The following is a 13148-nucleotide window of genomic DNA, read 5'->3' as shown; positions in this document are numbered from 1 at the left end:
GGCTAACTATTTCTCCCTGTGCCCAGTCTTTATGCTAAGCTGAGCTAACCAGTAGCTGCCTCCAGCTTTATATTTGCTGTACAGATACGACAGTGATATAGATAGTAGATAGTATACTTGTGACAAACAAATAAGATTATTTTCCAAAATGTGTGAGCATTCCTTTATGGGATGTTTGTGTAGATTAATTCAGAATGTCTTTGAAATCCTGTCCAAACCTGTAAAACAAGAAAATGCTCATTTGTTTGCTGCTTTTGTTTTTCAAACAGAAACTGGACTAACACTGCAGACAGGTGAGAGCTGAAAGACAAACGAGGCACTTTCTGTGTTCATAATGAAGCAGTTTTTTTCTGCCTGTTCCTCTTGGCTACATGAATGAAAAGCAACACGAGCATATGCTGAGATTTGTCTCAACACGGTGAAGGCTCAAGGGTAGATTCGAGGGGCGAGATGAGATTAGGATTGCTGTTGTTTATTTCCAAGCTTAGAAACAGGAGCAGAGGGGCCTTTGGCAGAAATATCACATTATGTCTTCAGTTACAGTTTTGCTTTGAATGTGCCCAAAGTGGGATTCTCTCTTATATTACATTTTAGTGCTGCAGGCGAATATCATTGAGGACAAACTCCTGCTTAAAGACATGCCATTTATTATGCTCTGAACAAAGCTGCCTGATCTTTTGCTGTGCAGTATAATCTTTCATACTGTGGTTCTGCAGACTCAGCAAACATTTAACAGAAGGCAACAAGCCAAGTAAACCCGAACAAGTGCAAACTTTTCACTGTGTGCTACAATGATGCTTTGAACTGATTGAATGACATGAAGGAATAGTTCAGCATTTTGGGAAATAAGCTTATTTTCTTCTTTAGAGGATCAATATCAATCTTACGGAGTCAGGAGTTGAACTCAGGATGTGGTTACCCTAGCTTAACGTGCAGGGGGGAAGCAAGGGAAAAACAGCTACTGTGGCTCTGTCCAAAATTTAAACTCCTGACTACAACTTTAAATCTCACCAATGAACAGAAGAAGTCTTTATGGGGAAATTCTTTTTTCACTCAGTTTTTACACACGGAGACACACACACACTCACACACACACAGGCTCGAAATACAATCATACACACAGGGCTTATAGACATGCAAATGTTAATAGATGGTGGAATGTTGGGCTGAGGGGGCACATATTTTACACTTATATATATAGTATATAGGTATAGCCAGATCTTTCCTATTAGTGTGACCAGGTTAGACCACAGACAATTCACGAATTACTGTTACTATTACTAGCTGGGTCTCTAATATAGGCCATTGTTTATTTCCAGTTGACTAAACTGTTTATGAGAAGAGTCTTAGTCGACCTACTTTTCATTAGTCGGATACTAACACAAATAGCATCAAACTTAGACCTGTGCTAACTGTACTAGCTGCTGCCACGAGCTTGTTACCAGTCCTATTAGCGGACCGGGGAGGTTTGTTTACACCACTAGGAGTAGGGCCAGAATGAGCACAACGGGTTCAGGTAGGGACTGGAGGTGTAGTTTAGGAGTGGAGGTGTAGGAGTTTGTAGTTTGTAGTTGATTTATAAGTAGCATTATATATCATCCATCGTCCAAGTCTGCAAATATTTGTTTTTGTGGAATTTGAAGTTATTTATAATGTGTTTTGAACAACGAGACTGTGTGATCATTTTTTAATTCCTTTCAGCTAACTTATTGGGTCAGTGTAGTGATGCTTAACATTCAGCTTGATGACAGAGAATGACTAAGCCTATGGATTACAGCACAGGTACACCATGGGACTGAACGATTGTGTTGTTATTGAAAATCATTAACAGAATCAATGTGCTGCTGCTACGGCCAGAGGTAGAATTGACCAAATTATATCATTCCACTAAGTTCCTTCAGTGTTTTAAAAGTTAGAAGTTGTAAAGAGGAAATAAACTTTGGAATCGTGTTCATCAGGTTCATTACTTCCGACACAATTGTTATTTTTCCCATTATGTTCTTACTCCACAGGGAAACCCAGATCTTCTATATATCCACATTATCAAAGTCATGCCCCTCCATATGGTCTCAAAAACACTGGCACATGCACATTAGGCCCTTTAGGCATACAGGCCCATTCAAGTGGCAATTAAAAGTGGAAAAGTCACTTAATCAGCTTTTTATTACTCTATGATACAGAGACCATGTGCATATAAATTGCTGCTTTCAGAAGATCTGAGTTTCTGCTGACTCGCACGCCTCTGTCTCATTCTCTGGAGATTTACCATGTAATGGGAAAGCAGCAGCCGGGGCTTTTTTCCCTCCCCAACCTGAATTGAATTGGTCCCATGAGCTATCAGCGTAAATTCAGAAGGTAGACTACAGCGCAATTTGCTCATAAATCACAAAAAGTGCTATAATTCTGAGCGGAGGCTTATGTAGGGAATAATGTGTAGGTGGGTGGGAAGAGATAGCAGAGCATTCGGTCTCCAGTTTGCTACAGTTTAATGTAACAATAATACTTGAGAGGGCATTTTTACTGTACTGAGCCAAACACCTACAGCATCAACACAGCACTGGTGATAGGACCAGAAAGTTCCCTTGTGTGTTACAGCTTTAAAGCAGCTGTGACCCTGTATGATCAGACTGGAGCAGTTGTGTTTGAACAATATGGATAGTAAGAAATTAAAAATAAAGATTCAAAGAAGAAGCTCGAGATTGCTATCACTGGGACTTGAGTGCTGGCTGTGGTATCTGACTCAACTTGGTGTCAACGGTATCATGGTTTTACTTTTCTGTGTTGAATTATAAATGGATTTCAATGAAAGCTTTTAATTTGACTTTTTGCCATTAAACCTTCGAAGGCTATTCAAATTGACTGTCAAAATTACAGCATTTTTAAGCAAAGACCAGGATGTTTTAGTGGATCAATCACTTGTGGTTAAAGCACTAACTGACTTTTTGTACCTCTCAGGTAAATCACTTCCCTGAAGCAATTTTGCATTTGGCAGAGCTTTTAATTTATCCAATTTGTCAATCCCTGAATAATACAGTTACTATAGCGACCACCTGGTAGAACCCTATTTCTCTCTCTCTGTTACTTTGGTTAAGCATTGGCATATTTTCACCTTATAAAGTTGATATGGTGAACATGGAAGCAAACAGCTACCGGTAAATTAGCATTAATTTGGAGTCGTGACTCTGTCGACCTGATCAATGCAAGTCTCCTTTGACATTCCATGCAGCAGCTATGGGGAACACTACACTAGTGAAACAGCAAGGAGCCTGTACAAGAGACTGAAGGAACACAAATGGTTCAATGCTTGACCGGAGCTCGCTAAGGGAACTGAGAACGGTCATTTGTGAAGGATAAGTCAGTCAGCTGAGACTTTAGCTGGATAAAGATAAAGTTTTCAAACTGAAAGCTCAAGTCCTACTCTATTATATACAGCATGTATATTTTCGTGACACCTAACTATTAAAGTATTTGGGACTACTTCCTACTTCAGACTATAAAATAATATATGAGAGTGAGCGGGGCGGGCTGTGTATTGGGGCTCAAGGTGGTGAAGTTGCCAATTACAATTGAACACCACTGGCGTTTGTTTTTGATAACCTGGGAATGAGAACGGGCTGTGAAGTGTGTAGGAGAAATTGTCAACTTGCAAAAAAACTTGCTAAACAGGTCCTGTCTAGAGCGGGTTTTTGCTCTGTATGAAAGTGACCCGTGGCACATGTAGATAATAATGGCTCATTCTAAGCTAAGAAAAACACAGCAATTCCTATATTCAGGTATACACTACTGAAATCATACCTATGGACATTATATTCCATATCTGCAATGATATCTGATATATCTGAAATTTTAAGAAAAAAAGTTACTTAAGATTTATTACCTTGGCACTTCTAGAAAGAAGTTGGGGTTTTCTATGTTCTTTATTACAGGTGGTTTTCATTGTGCCAGCATATATGTGGTGCTAAACCAGGTGTGATTTTTTTGCCGTGTGACCTCAGTGCAGAATTCATGCGACTTTTACTAGACTTTTACTCTAGATTACTAGATCGACTTTTGTCACAATTCTGCGCTGGGGGGAATCCCTCAGCTGTGATGGAGGTGGTCAGTGGAGGGACAGTGAGGTGTTAGACCTCATAAGTATTTGGGGTGGCACCTCTGTACACGCAAAACTTGAGGGGTTGAATTGTAAGTGGTCTGCATTTGCTCTGACTCAGCATTCACAAACGCCTCTAGCAGTCTAGCAGCCATTGCTCCACAAAAAGCCTGTGGCTCTCTTTCTCTCCATCCTCATTCTCATTGTCACCTGCTCACATATTTGCTGGCTTCCAATGAACATCAACTTATAAATGAAACGGTGCACGTTGTCTTCAGTGGCCTCCATATTTACTTCTATACAACTGCATACCGTGTGCAATGTCTTTGTTACTGTTCTTTTGCACATTGGGGTCAGTTTTTTTTGTTTTTTACCGATTAAAACATACACGTTAGTCTGATTGTACTACATAGAGCAATTAGGGTGCACTCATTTATACTCATAAACCTGCTAAATAGCTACCTGTAGCTTTGTGAATAAAACTGTATTTCCTTTTGCATAGTTCAATGGTTAAATACAGTACAACAACTGACCAAGAACAAGACCGAAAAATTTGTGTTGCAGTAAGAGAAAATGAGACGTACAAGAACAAAGTGTTCAGGTCTGTAATGTGGCCTAGAGGTTAGCACTGTTTCAACAACCGTCATTAGCAGCTAATTAAACTGCTGCACAGGGGCTAACAGAACGCAGCTGCAGCCTCCAGGTGATAGACACAGGGATCGATGCAGCCGACAGGTTCAGCTGTGTCGGGTAAATTTATCGGCCCATCCTTCCAGGGCTGCTCCACTGACGACGGAGACAGTTCAAGGTGCACCTGGCTGCTCCTTAAGTTAACTGCGCTGCTCATCAGACACAGTCCCGCAGGCCAGCGGTTTTATGGACCCTGAAATAAAGTTAGTTTATGAGGCCATTTCCTCTTTATGTGGAATAATCGTGTCAGTAAGCACTTGGAGCAGCACAGAATTTTAATACATGGCCTTAACAGCTGCGGCCTGCTTCTTGAGGTTGAATGAAAATGACCTGCAAATGCTCCAATCTGTCAACAAGTGTTAGCTTATTGTACTGCTGGCCACTCTGAACCTTCCTCCCCCCGAGCAGAGGAGTGAATCATCAACTGAACTGTAGTCAGAGGAGAACGCCTGCATTTACCTGGTTTCATCGTAGGTGGAACATGGATAACTTATGTATTCACACATTGATTGTGACCAGCCTTTGTTATTTTAGATTTAATTTTTACTTTGAGAATGCACAACAAATGTTTTCTACTCCCTCACCAAGTGGGTGTGGTGTGAATAAAGGGTACATAAGACTTGCAGGAACACCTAAAGGCAAAAGTGTTTATACCTGTTCTGAAGGGCCACACTAAAAGGTGGGGCAAAAAGACTGCCAAATTCATGTCTATGTGCATCTTTCCATTGACTCTGCATGCAACTGTGATGCCTTTTTGCATTATGTCTGAACAGAAAGTAAGAGTAGGAAATCAAATACTTTTATGAGAATAAAAAAGGTAACTAAATATCTACATAGCTATGCAGAGTAATGCATCTGCGAAGGCAGTAGTTGTGTAAACAATGAAAAAGAGAGAGAACTTTCACCTGGCCAATTGCTGCCTTCAAAGTGGGCGTGATTGTTAGATTGCACGATTCCTTTCCTTTCAAACACGGTTACACTTGGCACGTGTTACATTTTTTAAAGCGCAATTACTGTATACTTTCACTTAACAGCTAGTTGAGGTGCAAGTCAAGTCCCAATGATGGAGCTGCATCATTAATCAGTGTGTGGAAGGGTTGTAGTGAGAACATTACCTACATTTAACAACACATCCCCTAACAGCGCTTTTTTTGACATTTAAAATTGAAGGACCAAAGACAAAGGCAAGAAATAGTTCTGTTGTTCAGTCCGGTGTAGGAAAGGGTTTATGTTGAAGGAGAAATCATTCATCTATTATACAGCTAGTTCATTCATAGCCTCACTAAAGCACAGTGGGGGAAGTATGAATTGTGGGATTAGATTTCCATGCCATATAGACTTGAACCAAAACCAAAGGATAGCTGAGATCAGCCTAAATGTCTCTGTTATGCTCTAATAAATCAATAGAAATTGCAGTGTGTAGCCACTGGCCTAAAGCATCTTGAGTTTATTGCAGTAAAAGGTTTTAATAAATTACAAATAAGCTGCTAGTCTCTTAGCCACAGGATTGTTTTGTAACTTGAAATGACTGACAGTCACCCCTCCCCACCCACTCAGTGCTGCTCCAGTACACAATGACGTGATTGATGTGTGCATACAAGCACAGCGGCAGATAGACAGACGTTGTCAATCGAGCTGAGGGGGGCGAAAGCAGAACTAAGTGTGTGCCTCTTAACTTTGTCTGATGCTAAGATTTTAGAATAATGTTTCAGCTGTATAACTGTGTAACTATCTGCTGGAGCAACATAATGGTGCAGCACCCAGTCAAATCCCTGGAAACTCCAGTATGGCTGTAAGATCTACTGACTGATGTATTACGCTGGCAGTTGTCATGTTTCACTGTAACAGCCCTGACCTTGGTGAAGGTCGTCTAATTACTTGCATCACAGCAGGAGGGACGCTGCTGGGTACCAGAGAGGAGATTCTAGGAGGAAATATGTGTGTGTGTATGAGTGAGAGTGTGACAGAGAAAGAGAGAGAGAGAGCGACCTTTTGGACATCCACAAACCCAGTTGAACAAGTGTTTCAGACAGAAATCTCAAAGCAGGAGTAACCCACAGTGTTGCTGTTTGGTTGCAGGGCCAACCTGTGACGGCAACTGGTGACATTGCACCTTTCTTAAAAGTCTAAAAATGATCTGTTTTCACTACTTTTGCGTTTGTCAAATGTAACTAACTGATACAGTAGAAACCTCATTATTCACCTCCAGCTTTCTAAATATCGGGAGGTTTTTATTGTGAAGCACCAATAGGAAATGCAATGTATTTGCCACTGAGGTTTGCCATGCTTTGTTATCAGTGCTATTGTTTAATAAAAATGAGTCCATACAAGAAAGATTTGAACGTGTCTGAAACTGTTAGAGGATCACTTTTAAATATTGAAAAGGGAGAAAAAATTCAGGCAGGAAAAGCCACAGATAAAGATAAAGAGGAAACAGACTCTAACTGCACTCAGCATTACATCAAGGTAAACACTGTCTTTTGCCACGGCATGAAATCCACACTATTCACACTGTGTGGGCATCACATTGGGTGTTCGCATGCAGAGATTGGAGGCAGGTCAACATCTCAAAGGCTCAAAATACACTGCATTTATCTGGTCTTTTCCAATTTATTCCACATTACAACAGTAATTAAAATGCATGTACACATTTTTGTACATATAATGCAGTAACACACAAACCTTATGTACTCTAACATTACAATCAGTAAGCACTGTAATTGTCGATTAAGAACTAAGAATTATTGACCATGGTTTTCATCGAAGAGACATTTAGGTAGGTATCTCATAATGAAAGGTTTAAATTGCAATTAAAGGTTACACATACATTCACAAGATTTTGATAACTGATTTTTTTTTTTGATAAAACTTTCATTTTTAAACTTCATGACTGCTCTGCTCTAAGAATAGCTACATATAAGTCAGTATGCCATTTGGACTGTCCAACACGCTCATGTTCTGTTTGAATATTTTATGCCTTTGCTTCCATTCTGTTGTTCTTCATTCACTTTAGTACAGCAAGAAAATCAACTTGAAGTAACTTGAACTGACCTAAAATAGACAGGCCTTCAGTGAACATCATCTCTGTTTTAATTTTTATCAAAGTTTAAAGTATGGACTGACCCCAACAAGACTGGGCTGCTCTTCCTTCCAAGGAAGTCTTCTTACCTTTGAGAACTCAGTGGTGTCCACAGCTCAGACAGCAAGGGATCTGTGTGTGACACTGGATGACCAGCTGTCCTTTGTTGCCAACATTGCTGCGACAACATGCTCCTGCAGATTTATTCTCAACATCAGACCTGAGCCATCCTACCTCTGTAGCTCTTCAAGAATGCAAGAGCCCTGCTGGTCTTTAGCCTAGACTACACCGCTCCTCTGCACCCTGCACTGGCTACTAACCTGGACTTGAGAAATCATGTGAGAATCCCTCTTGACAGACTTTAATCTATGTGTTTGTGGCCAAACAGTGGTACAGAACCAGAACTTTTCATTAAACAACTATGGCGGCTCCCATTGAGGTTAGGGTAAATAGTGCTATCATCAGTTATATCAAAACTGGAAAATATGTCTTAATTTAAAGATGAAAAAAGAACAGCACTGAAGGGTTTTCTCAATATCTTTGCTCTTGACTGGCTTCAGTAAAAGTTTGACTACGTTATATAGTCTATTGATCTGATTGGTTGAAGTTTGCCTGTGATAGGCGGTGATAGATGGTTCATCCAATCACCTAGTATTTTCTGAAATTGCCTGCCCTTTTCCACAACAGTCTCCTGGTTATGTGTAACGAACCATCTGGCATAAGTTGCTGGAATCTGATTCTAGACATTGGTACTTGCCTACCATTCTGTAAATGGCTCAGGCCTATCCTACATCCAGGACAATCTTTTGGCTGTATTCTCATTATTGAATACACCTATTGTAAGTCATTTAGGATAAAATCGTCAGGCACATCAATGATTTCATAATAATCATAATTAAAAGACTGCTTCTGTGATGTCTTTTTGTGCTGGTCTCAGACATCTGAGACTTCAAATCCAGCTGCAGAACAGGACTGCATCAGTGAGATGAGCTGAAAATCCAACATAGATGCTGTGAAAAGATGTGAATTTGATAGTTTCTTCCTCTTTAAAGGTGCCTGTTTGGCAGTCAGCTCCTAAGCACTGGTTTTTGAAGTTTCCTACCAGCACACATAAATTATTTGCCTTCTGAGGGAGAGGCATTGATTATTAATCCTGTCACCCCCCTGCAGATATATTATGGTCATTTTGAGATGCAGGTCTGTAAATATCCGGTGCCTTTCAGCTGTTTACTCCCTAAAATCAGACTGCTGGGGTGCATGTAAGCCTACTCATCTGACAGAAAGCCAAACAGACAGCTGTTCTCCTAAAACTAGCCAACAAACTCAGTGTGGCTGCAGTGTTCCCCACCCACTGCTCGCCTTTTTTCCCTGTTTAGCCCTGAGAGTCTATCAAAACACATTACATTCTCCTGTGTCAGTGCCACCACAGCCCGCCTGCATTGCTCACCATAGTCTGACGCTGTGTGTTGTGGAGTCCTTACCCTGTGCATCATTCAGACCGGCCAACGCGTGGGCATGAGTGAGTGTGTGTGTGTGTGTGTGTGTGTGCGTGTTTCCTCAGGGTGGTTCTGAATTTATTCAGACTATTTGGCTACTTGAGCAATGGCCACAACCAGCAAACCTCAAGGGCTGTTGACATGACACCACACACAGTCTCCATACTACTGGACGGACACACATATTTTAAGGAAGATAGTCTGTCACCATCCCTCCCCATTCCATAATCTTCCCCTGAGCCACTGAACAAACATGACAAAGCTGACAGGCCATAGCTGTAGCATGTAAGTCAAGTCCATATCTTTCTCTCTCTCACACACACATACACACATACACATACACACACACACACACACACACAAGCATGCTCATTTGCAAGCAGTCTCCAGCATATCAGGCTTGTTTTTGCTTATATTGTCAAGGTCACACCGTAAATTATATAGCATTTTCTACACTTCAGGTCTGTAATAAATGTGAGCTGTAATGCGGCGAGCTGACAGGGGAATTCACCAGCAAAGCTTTTCAACATTCTCCCAGATTCTATTTCAGTTTTTAAACCTTATATGAACTCAACTTCTCACCTCAGAGCAGAATATCTAGCACTAGATTTCCTCTACTTCCTAATGAGTTTCATGTTACTCCTTAAAGCAGTTACATGTTGCATTTTATCATCAATAACTAATTTCCTCATTAATTTTAACCTATTATAAAGCATTTTAAATAAGTTATTTGATCAATTATTGTTAATTATAATGAAGGAATAATCATTACGGGAACTTCCTTCATAGTGTACCAATAAAAAAGTAATCTCTCTTCTACTTGGTGAGCAAGCCTGATGAAACACATGCAGAGTGGAAAGGATATGTACAAATATTTTTGAGTTTTGATGTGGAACAAACCATTGTCTCACTTTTAATGCTTTCACATTATTTCTTTGTTGGATTAGTCAACATGTATGTTTTTTTTTAAAGGTTGAGTGTGTAACATTTAGGAGGATCTATTGACAAAAATGTTCATAGGCATGTTTTCATTAGTGTATAATCAGCTGAAAATAAGAAGCGTGTTTTTTTTACCTTAGAATGAGCTGTCTCCATCTATAAAGGGAGCGGGTGTCCTTGGGAGTCTATGTGGAGCTGCCATGTTTCTACCGATAGATGCCACTAAATCCTACACACCGGTAACTTAATACCAGGCTGAAAAGCAGCATTTAACGGCCCACTGAATGAAAGTTTGAAGCCTGTTGTACCTGTAACCAAACCTAACTATGATGTCATACACGCCGGAGTACACTTCTACATCAGCAACAAGCTGAGAAGTTAGACCACTGGACGTCAGCAAAAGCAAGACTTTCAGTGGGTGTTAAGTTACTCTGTCCAATTCAGTTCTGGGAAACGAAATGCCAAAGCAACTGTTTCACTGGAACTTGCCAAACTAATTGGCAGCTATTACTTTACCAACAAACATTTTATCCATTTTAAACTCTTACAACTTCCACAGTTATAATGCTACATAAAATTATTATCAAAGTGATTCCAAAACTAATGCTGATTTACCTAGTGAAATTTCAGACTTACCAAGTAAATATGATTTTTCACACATCAGAAAAATATTTATCTTTCACATAACAGTGCAGAGAAAATATAACCTTGTTTTACTTATTTTACGTTATTTGTACACTATTTCTGTGGCACTGGAGATGACAGGCTGGTCTGTTGCTCCACCCCTTTGGTTTCTATAGGATGGATTGATATACATTTTGTACAGACATTCATGTTAGCCTCAGGATAATAACATTTGGCCAAAACACCTGCAATACTATACTGACATTTCTGTCTCAGTTGTACTTTAGTGCTAATGTGGACATTTTATCATGCAAATACACTATACTTAGATGGTAAAAGTAATAATCATTATCTTAGGAAACATTAGCATGTTAGCTTCGTAATTATAAGCATGTTAGCATGCTAGAATCTAGCTCAAAGCACCCCTGTGCCTGGCATGGCTGTGGACGCTCTCACTTTATGTGTTATGTTTGTTTTGTTATTGCTTTTTTATCTGTTTTATTCAAAACCAACTCAAGACTAGCTGACTGCCAGTGGTTTAACATCTCAATATGCTGCAGTGATGTAGAAGTGTACTGACCAGGGTGTGGTCAGCACACTGTTACATCACTGTTGGGTCTGGTTACGGTTACAGGTGCTACAGTGTACACTTTTGAGCAACAGAAGACATTTTCAAACAAAGAACTGTCTTTATGTACATATCTGGAGAAGTAGATAACAACACAATCAGCAACTGTCTAAGTGCTCATGGTCAGCGTACTTGGACACTCCACATAAATGTCCAGTTGCAAATAGTAGACATCTGCAGCTCCCAGGTGAGACAGTACAGCATATCAGTGTGGGTGAAGCAGGGCGGTGCTGTAAAAGAGCTCATACTCAGTCAAGTTCAATAAAGGTAAAAAAAAAAAACACAGCAGTATAAGTATTAAGTTTCCTCTGCAAACAGTTGCCTTTTATGTCAACAATAGTCTCTCCTCTTTCAGTGTCACATATCTCCTGCTTGCGACTCCTGACTCACAGAGGAGTGTCCCTCCGGGGAACAGGAAGCTAACAGCTGCACGCCACCATCTTTACATCCTGCTTACATCCCTGCTACCTGATCACCCCTTAATTTAAAGCTCTTCAGAAGGCATCAATTACTGTAACTCAGCTCCTTTCTTTTCTCACACACCCACACGGTATACTATACTGATGATATTCTTGCGTTTCTACAATTTTATTTCATTTTCAAGTCTATAAAACGTACCTGTGAGGCGTTTTTCAAATTAAAATAATTTCTTTGAGTTGGCAGTCATTTATTCCCTTGTTCTCTTTTCCTACAGAGCTAAAGGCCATTTTGTGGAGTGATTCTTGCAGCCACATACAGACCTAGCTGTTGCTCTGACTGAAAATATGATGTTAGATGGCCCTTACATAATGCCAGGGGCCAAACCTGCAAAGTGTTCTAAATAGCTGTGATCTTTATCCACACTTAGCCACTCATGACACACACACAGGTTTCAGGTAAAGTCACCGGTGCTTCTATACCAACCACCCACTCCATTACCTTGTTACTCAATACCTCCGCCTCCACACATGTTGCCGGGAACTGAGACATTATACTGGTGGGAAACCATTAAGACTGTAAGAGTGGAACCTACACAACAATAAAACCTTTTAGTATATTTTTGGGGGGTTACACACTGGCAATGTTAATCAAATCCAATGATGCAATACATTATTTTTTTAAGTTCCCAATTTGAATGTATGAAACTGATTTAAAGCTCCAGCGTGTTACATTTAGGAAGATCTAGAGAAATGGAATATCATATTCATAGGTATGTTTATATCAGTGTTTTAGAATGAGCCATTTTTATCTACAGACGCCACGGGTTGTCTTCTATGGAATCCAAACACCCAAACCCTTTTAGCTATAGAGCCTTGGTCAAGAGCTCAAATGGACACAATTGACCGTTGGCTAAACCCCTTCCCAAAAAATCTAACTAGACCTGCCTGGGTGTCTTTACTTGTTGAAGCACTGTGCATGGGGCTGTATTACGAACCATAGTTTACAGGGTTAGACCACCTAACTAGCTTACACTTAACTCAATACAACATTTTTAGGGCAGCACAGGGCTATTTCTCTTGTAACTTGCTATAACTTTTATTTGTGAAACATACTGTTCGCAAATACATAAAGCATAAATAACCTCTGACTTGCTTATTACTGTGGCGACACGAGGGTGGTTAT

The sequence above is a fragment of the Morone saxatilis genome, unplaced genomic scaffold, assembly GCF_004916995.1.
Source record: "Morone saxatilis isolate NCDOM2014 unplaced genomic scaffold, NCSU_SB_2.0 Contig10, whole genome shotgun sequence".
In the NCBI taxonomy this organism is placed as follows: domain Eukaryota; kingdom Metazoa; phylum Chordata; class Actinopteri; family Moronidae; genus Morone; species Morone saxatilis.
The sequence above is the reverse complement of the archived record's forward strand: the minus strand, read 5'-3'. Positions refer to the sequence as shown.